The sequence below is a fragment of the Echiichthys vipera genome (assembly GCF_963691815.1).
Source record: "Echiichthys vipera genome assembly, chromosome: 4".
Taxonomy (NCBI): Eukaryota; Metazoa; Chordata; class Actinopteri; order Perciformes; family Trachinidae; genus Echiichthys; species Echiichthys vipera.
The window spans coordinates 5,513,476-5,520,729 of record NC_139829.1 but is presented as its reverse complement, the minus strand read 5'-3'; the positions used below and the strand labels follow the sequence as shown (position 1 = coordinate 5,520,729).

The 7,254-nt window shown below is 37.6% G+C and overlaps 1 long non-coding RNA gene across 1 annotated transcript; it reads left to right on the top strand.

Moving 5' to 3' along the window:
* The first annotated feature begins 3,741 nt into the window (after window positions 1-3,741).
* On the top strand, window positions 3,742-6,911 carry LOC310945640. Its single transcript, XR_014593163.1, has 3 exons — window positions 3,742-4,006; window positions 5,286-5,388; window positions 5,717-6,911. It is a non-coding gene; the product is annotated as an uncharacterized lncRNA (long non-coding RNA).
* The last annotated feature ends 343 nt before the right edge of the window (window positions 6,912-7,254 follow it).

The window sequence follows — 7,254 nt, the reverse complement described above, 5'->3', positions numbered from 1 at the left end:
CAATAAACACAAACTGGTGCAGTAGGTTTGTCAGTGTCATTCTCAGACTGGATTTATTTTGCCTAAATAGTTCATTTTCATCGCTGTTGGTTTGTCTTTTCCTTTCTCTGCCAAAGACATTGGATTTCCATTAGAATACATTTAGTGCGTGAATCTATAGTTTCAGTCAATGGACAATTACAATCTGCTATTAAAAATTAAATACTTCATTCCGTTCAACGATGCTAATATAGCACTTGGAGAGCTTCAGTCAAAAAAGACTCAAGTACATTTGTCGCTGATAGCAATGTGAGAGCATCCCATCCAAAGACCGTTGCCAAGGAGATGATGATTTCAGTTTGGTTTGTCTGTTTATTTGTCAACAGGTTTATGAGAAAAAAACAATTGTCGTGAAACTTGGTGGAAGGATGAAGCATGGGCCAAGGAAGAACCCGTTCAATTTGGAGCATACTGTACATGGAGCAGATGTAGCTCAGAGGCGGAGCGGGGGATCCTGGATTGGAAGACGGGCTGTGCGTGTGTGACAGTGGTTTGAATGACAATCCATTTACCATTTCTCATGGCTGCAGTAAAATTCCCTTTGGCTGTTTGGAAGCCTGCTGCTTTAACACTGAGAAGTCACCAACTAACCTGCAAGGTCAGTGGCAGAAGAAACATTGTCAGTCTTAAACCCTATTCGGACGGGATTAGTTTGACGTGGAGACTTGGGGTGATTTTACCTCAGGACATCTGTAATATAATAATAATAATAATAATAATAATAATAATAATAATAATAATAATAATAATAATAATAATAATACATTTGATTTGTATAGCCCTTTCAAGGTACTCAAAGACACTTTACATAATGCAATAAAAACCAATAGATTTAAAACAAGTACATTTAAACAACAAGTAGGCTACACTTAAGAAACAAGCTATTTCCGGTAAAAAGATTCAAAGTGATAAAACGGCTAAAAAGCAGGCATATTTAGAAAAAAGTCAGAAGCAATAAAAGTTAAATGAAATAGTGGATTATTGGAGGTTGAAGGCGATTCTGAAGAGATGGGTTTTGATGAGCTGGGCGCGTGCTGGTCGGTGCCAATTCACACAGGATTAAGAAATCCCTGTATTCTCCCAGAGGTGGGAGGGGTTACTCAATCTACGCACTGCCGTCACCTCCCTGTCTCCATGTGCGTGCTATTGCTTACTGATATCACAAAATTTAGTAAACACGAAACTAAAGTACAAAATCGATTATCTAAAAAAGTGATAAGAGTGCTTCTTCAAGCGCCTCCATGCTCCAAAAAATGTGCAAACTACGTATTAATAAGATATGACGGAATATCAACACGGGATTAGTTTGACCTGAGAGATTTTTTCCAGAGTGAAAATCGTTGTATTTTTAGTGACATTCTCCAGAATAATTCCTGAAATGGCACCTTCTGATAGGACTAAAACCCCACATTAAACTTAAACTGTCTGAATAGGGCTTTAGGACTGCGCAGTGGCTGCAGGTGTGTTACCAAAGCGCTGGGGAAAACCATACAAAGTGAGATGAAGGGTCGTGTTTATTAAAAGCCGGGACGAGCCCCCAAATATGTTACTATTAACCAATAGAACCTGAGGGGAGGGGAGAGAAACACAGGGAGAAACACAAGGAGCAGATATGAAGGATCAACTAATTGTTGAGTCGATCGACAACTATTTTGATAATCAAGTAAATCGTGTAAGTAATTTTTTAAAAATTGCAGAAAATGCTGTTTTCAGCCTCTCAAATATTCAATTCAAGTCAATTCAATTCTATTTATAGTGCCAAATCATAACAAAAGTTATCTCAGGACACTTTACAAACTAGGTAAAGACCACACTCTATTACTTATTTATGATTTACATAAATATGGAGATGTGTTTTATTTCATATTGCATTCATATCTTTGGGTTTTAGACTGACAAAACAGGACATTTAAAGACATCACCTTGAACTTAAAAAAGACAAAATAATCAATAAATTAATTGATAATGAAAACAATCATTGGTTGCAGTCCTAATATTGATATTACTAAGCAGCTCCCAGGCAGTTTCATGAATGTTTAGCATTAGGCATTTAAAGGCAAATCTGAAGACGTTCATTTTGCACTTTTCTCTATAACCGCGCTGCTGTGTTCACGCTGATTTCACGAACACATTATAAAACAAGTGCCAGATAAGATTCAGGATTATTAACGAGTGAAAGAAAAAAACAGACTGATAAGGCAGTTAACTTATCAGTCAGCTCTGTCCTCCAAACTATCAGACTGTATCATTGACCTTCAGTGTGTCAGTAACTCATTTGTCTGTCAAATGTCACCTGAGAAAAGTAGGAGAGACTCAGATCTCCTAACAGGAACACAATAAAGATGTAACTGTGATTAAAGTCATGCTTTACGTTCAGTGAGCCAAACTCTTCATGCACGACTGCATCTGTCGTCAGCAACTTTGATACAGATTATTTAAACCAAATAATCCACCACTGCTTTACTTTTTGTGGAGCCTTCAACAGTCGTATGTTGTAACTGCGTACTGTGAGTGCAATTGTGAGGTACTCGAGTATTTCCATTTCATGCTTCCTCCGCTACACTTAAAGAATCAAATAATGCACTTTTTGCACCTGCAATCTGGCAGTGAATGAATGAATTAAACACATTAATGCTACAATAATTATAATCCAATAATATAATATAATTCTGAAATGAGGCATTCTGCATAATGAGCTGCATTTAGTACTTTGAGTATATTCTGATGCTAATACTTACTTAAAATGTTGTTGTGTATATATTTACAGTATATATTTTTACAGTTTACTACTTTTACTTGAGTTAAAGATCTGATACTTTTTACTACTTGATTTTTATTTGCTCTTGTTCAAGAGACACAAATAACATAGCACACTTGTAAGAATGTTTTACATAAATTGGCATGTGGAAATAACCTTTGGATATGTAATGTGTAATTGATATGATCATGTTTGCTGTATGATATAATGAGCTGTGGACTGGCACACCATCCGCAATGTGTGGTGAGTTAGTGATCTTCCAGTGGCACCTGCTGGAGATCTTAAATACTTCAGTTTATTTGGACTTTGTATCTATTGGCTGTTAAGCAGTTGGTCTGTTTTCCGAGGTATGGTGAGGTACATGGATTTTCCGGAGTAACAGGGGGAGTTTCAGCACAATAAACTCTCAAATATCTAAAAGCTGGGTAATAAGACCAAAACTATCTGCATGATATATATATATATATATATATATATATATATATATATATATATATATATATATATATATATATATATACATGCTTTTTCATTGTCAGGTTGTACAATATTTGTATTTGTCTTTAATTTATTATTTATTTATTCCGAGCATTTAAAATAGAAAAACAACACAAAACAAAAAAGACAACAGCTGTTGTTCAAAACATAGCCAACTAAATAGAATTAAAAAAGAAAAGGAAGAAAAATAGAAAGAGATACCATTATCAATTTCATAAGCCAGTTTCCTTAATTTTAAATGGGTGAAAAATGTGGTGTTAAGAATTTTTTCACAGATCTTTAACTCATTTCTCTTTATTTATTTTCTTGATTTAATATTTTTTACATTACAGAATAATACAATATAAGGTCCTGTGCTAGAAACTCCGAGGTGGTAGGGGGCGAGAGGCACCAAAAGTTGGCATTGCAAAAAAAACACGAAGAAGAAGAAACAGTCGAAGAAGAAGCCGATGTAAACACAATGGCGGAGGAGCAACAACAACCAGCGATGAACAAACTGCCTATCCCTCGTTTACCAACAACTGCGTACACAGCAAAGACAATTAAACGGAACAAAACCGAGGACGAGAAACAGGCTAAGAAGAGAGAGTGCGACCGAGTCCGAAGTAAAACCAGAATCTACATCGGAGCGGCTTTCGAGAGGTGGCGAGAGCTACGGGAGCTGAAAGGGTTCAAAACCGACGAAGAGTTAGCGAAATTTCTCCTTGACGGGTAAATGTTCACTGTGCGATTTATCTTTGATTAATCCAAAAAGTGAAACAAAAAATCACGGTTGTCAAGACGGCTACGGTCGAGTTACCGCAACAGCCAACTCTTATATTACTGTGGTGGTGCAGTGGGGCTAATGTTAGCTTGCTCCTAATGCTAACGTTACTGGTTAGCGTTGTTTTATATCTTCGTAAAGAGCCCAGCGAGTCCTATAGGTCTGGATTTGGCAGCTAAATATTTTCAGTATCAGCAACAATAATATTATATTATAATATTTATTTTTTTAACACCAATTGTTATCAAACGCCTAACTAAAGTACTATAAAAAGTCAGTGTATGCTAGCTGTATGTTGCTGTTGTGTGACCGTGTATCTGTCAATGCAAAGGCTGCAGATGTGGATCAAGGATGTAGATATTTCACACGTATGAATGTCACTTTTTGGAGGATATAACATCAGTTTGTTCATTCAAATTATTTCTTTACATATCCTGTTGAATTTTGAAATGATCATTGTTTTTCAATCGAATCCCATCGTGATGAAAACGTATATGGAAATATTGTGATACGCAGTCATGTTACGTCGTCTAAATTGATAATCACAGCTCAAATTTCTCCGAAAATCTAAAGTGGAATATCTGGAGTTCATAGTTTACATAAACGAGTGAGTAAAAACAATGGTGATTGATCATATGACACAGTAATGAAAGTACTTCCACTTGCCCTTTTGCCAAGTATTACATTATTCGTGTCTGTGGCGACTTTCCCAGGCTGGGCTAGATGACACTGACGGTTATGCTCCGTTCACTTGTCATCTGAAATCTGGAACTTCCAACTTCTGAGTCAGCCTTGTAGTGAGGGCCGAAGTGTAACAGGAACATGTGTGTGTGGATTTAAGAGGGGAACATATAGGGGACGGACGGAAAGTAGAGAGGTGAATGTGTTTTAATAAAGTTTACAAAAGAGCAAAAAAAACAAAACAATTGTCAATTGTTCAAGTGACCCTGAATGTGACGAGATGGAGGCTCTGAATGAACGGGCTCGCCTGCAGTTACCTTTTACCGCCAAAGAGGCTGCTAGAAACAAGATGTCTCAATTCTTATGGAGTACAACTTTAAATTCACACAGGAGTTTACAAAAAAATAGGCTTCATCATGTGGTGATTTCATTGAGACAATTTGTTTATGGAATTACCAGCGGCCATGCTATATCGATATTGCGGTTGAAGATTTTGGGCCTATTGATTCAACCTTTTAATGATCTGTTCCGTGTGTTTTCTTACAGATATCATGCAGGATTTTTGTCTGCAACATCAACTACGACCAAACGTGGAAGGTCGACACATCCCGCCCCTTTACGGTATTACTGGCAAGTCGCTCTCAGCTAGGTAAGTAAACAGTTACAACACACCAAATTGTTAGAAAATGTATTTTGTACCAGGTATTGCTATTCAAGAAGCCTCTGTATATGTGTGTATAATAATACTCTTTTGTACATTAAACTAACATGATTGGTAAAATGCTATTTAAATGTATAGTTGAGTATCTAATTCAGGCTAATCTTGAACCTTCCAATGTATACTTTTTGTTTCAGCTTGTGTCTAAGTTAAAGTGAAGCAAAATGATATATTGAGGAACACAGGTTTTACTTGGCTTTTATTTATAATGACAAGCTTACACAATAACTTTTATTCCTTTATTTTGTTTACATTTTAGAGTCGGACCCCCAACTGAACCCCAGGGTGCTCATCATTCATCAGTTTATGGAGGACAAAGTTGACCTGCGTTTTTCCTCGACCTTGAGTCTGAAGGGCGTTGAAGAACTGGTGTTTGCCTCCTGGCCGGCTCACCCTGCTTCATACAGAGTTGACTCTTGATATTCTGAGGTGCACAGTCTATGACATGGGGAAAAGGATGAGCAGATGATCTGTTTTTAGATAAATGGCGGTTGATGATGATATCGCAGAACCTGCTGAGGGAGACACTGGAGAACCTGGCTGTGCTGGAATAGAACCAGCGGGCACATTAAGGGACACGGTTTCTGCAGCTGGATCATCTAGAGCAGGGGTGTCAAACTCAGGCCCTTGCGCCAAATCTGGCCCGCGGTGTAATTATATTTGGCCCACAGGATCATATCAAGGTTCTCTGAGAGCTGGCCCGCGAGTATAAAGCACACACGTCTACTTTCTGTTGACAAACATGAGCATCCATGCTACCAGTCTCTGCAGACACACTGAATCCACCCCTCCCCAAAAACGTCCAAAAGAAAGATGGAGAACAGGAGCTTTCAGCAGATGATCTTTGTCTGAAGGTAAAGAGCTGTTTGTCACCGTGGCTGTAACTAAAGAATCAAACAGAAGAAACACCACGACAAGAACAAGAAGCTGCACTGAAAATGTTAAACATTACACATCTGGCCCACTATGAATTGGATTTTTACACCGCTGATCTAGAAGCTGCGGTAACCAGCCTGACAAGAGCATGACTGTTTGTATATGCAAATACTATCTGTAGTAAAGCATGTCCTCCCTTTTAAAGGCCCAGATGCTTTTCTTGTAAAAAGTTGCTTTGTTCTTTTTTTTTATAGTGATAGTACTGATAAGTGCTAGTCATATATTGTAAAATAAATTTGCTTTAGCTTATAAATACATTCGATTTTTTATTGGATTTTTCCACTTTTATATAACATTCAGGCATGTATTCAAACATACAAAGTCATACAAAAAGGATAATACTGGTTCTTTATCATAAACATAGCAGAGTTGCAGCCATACACTGGTTGCATGGCACACCACAGCATTAAAACGGATGACCATCATACTGAATACTTGATGTTCAATGTAAGATAAAAATAGTTGCCAGACCTTATAGGACTTTTGGGAAAAGCCATGGATGGCGTAGCGAATGTGCTCAAGCCTTGTGAAATAGTTATGGTTAGATGATTAAGGTTCAGTCAGTTTAATTTGATCAAATATATGTACTCCACTCCATGTCTCTTTCAGCTAAAGGGTCATTGGCCTGAACATTGAAGGCCCCCCTGATCTAGACACAATCACTGTAATCAACCAGAAATGAATCAATAAAGACGCCAAAACACCATGTGTTTTCATTGTCAGGTGCCTTGGGGAAAACGGCATGCAAGATATATGCCACTGTGACATTATTGCACCTTTAAAAGAATCCAAATTGGCTGAAGGAATGTATTTCTTTCTCTTCTTACAACGTCCCTCCCTGAATAACAGTCCCGTCCAGTA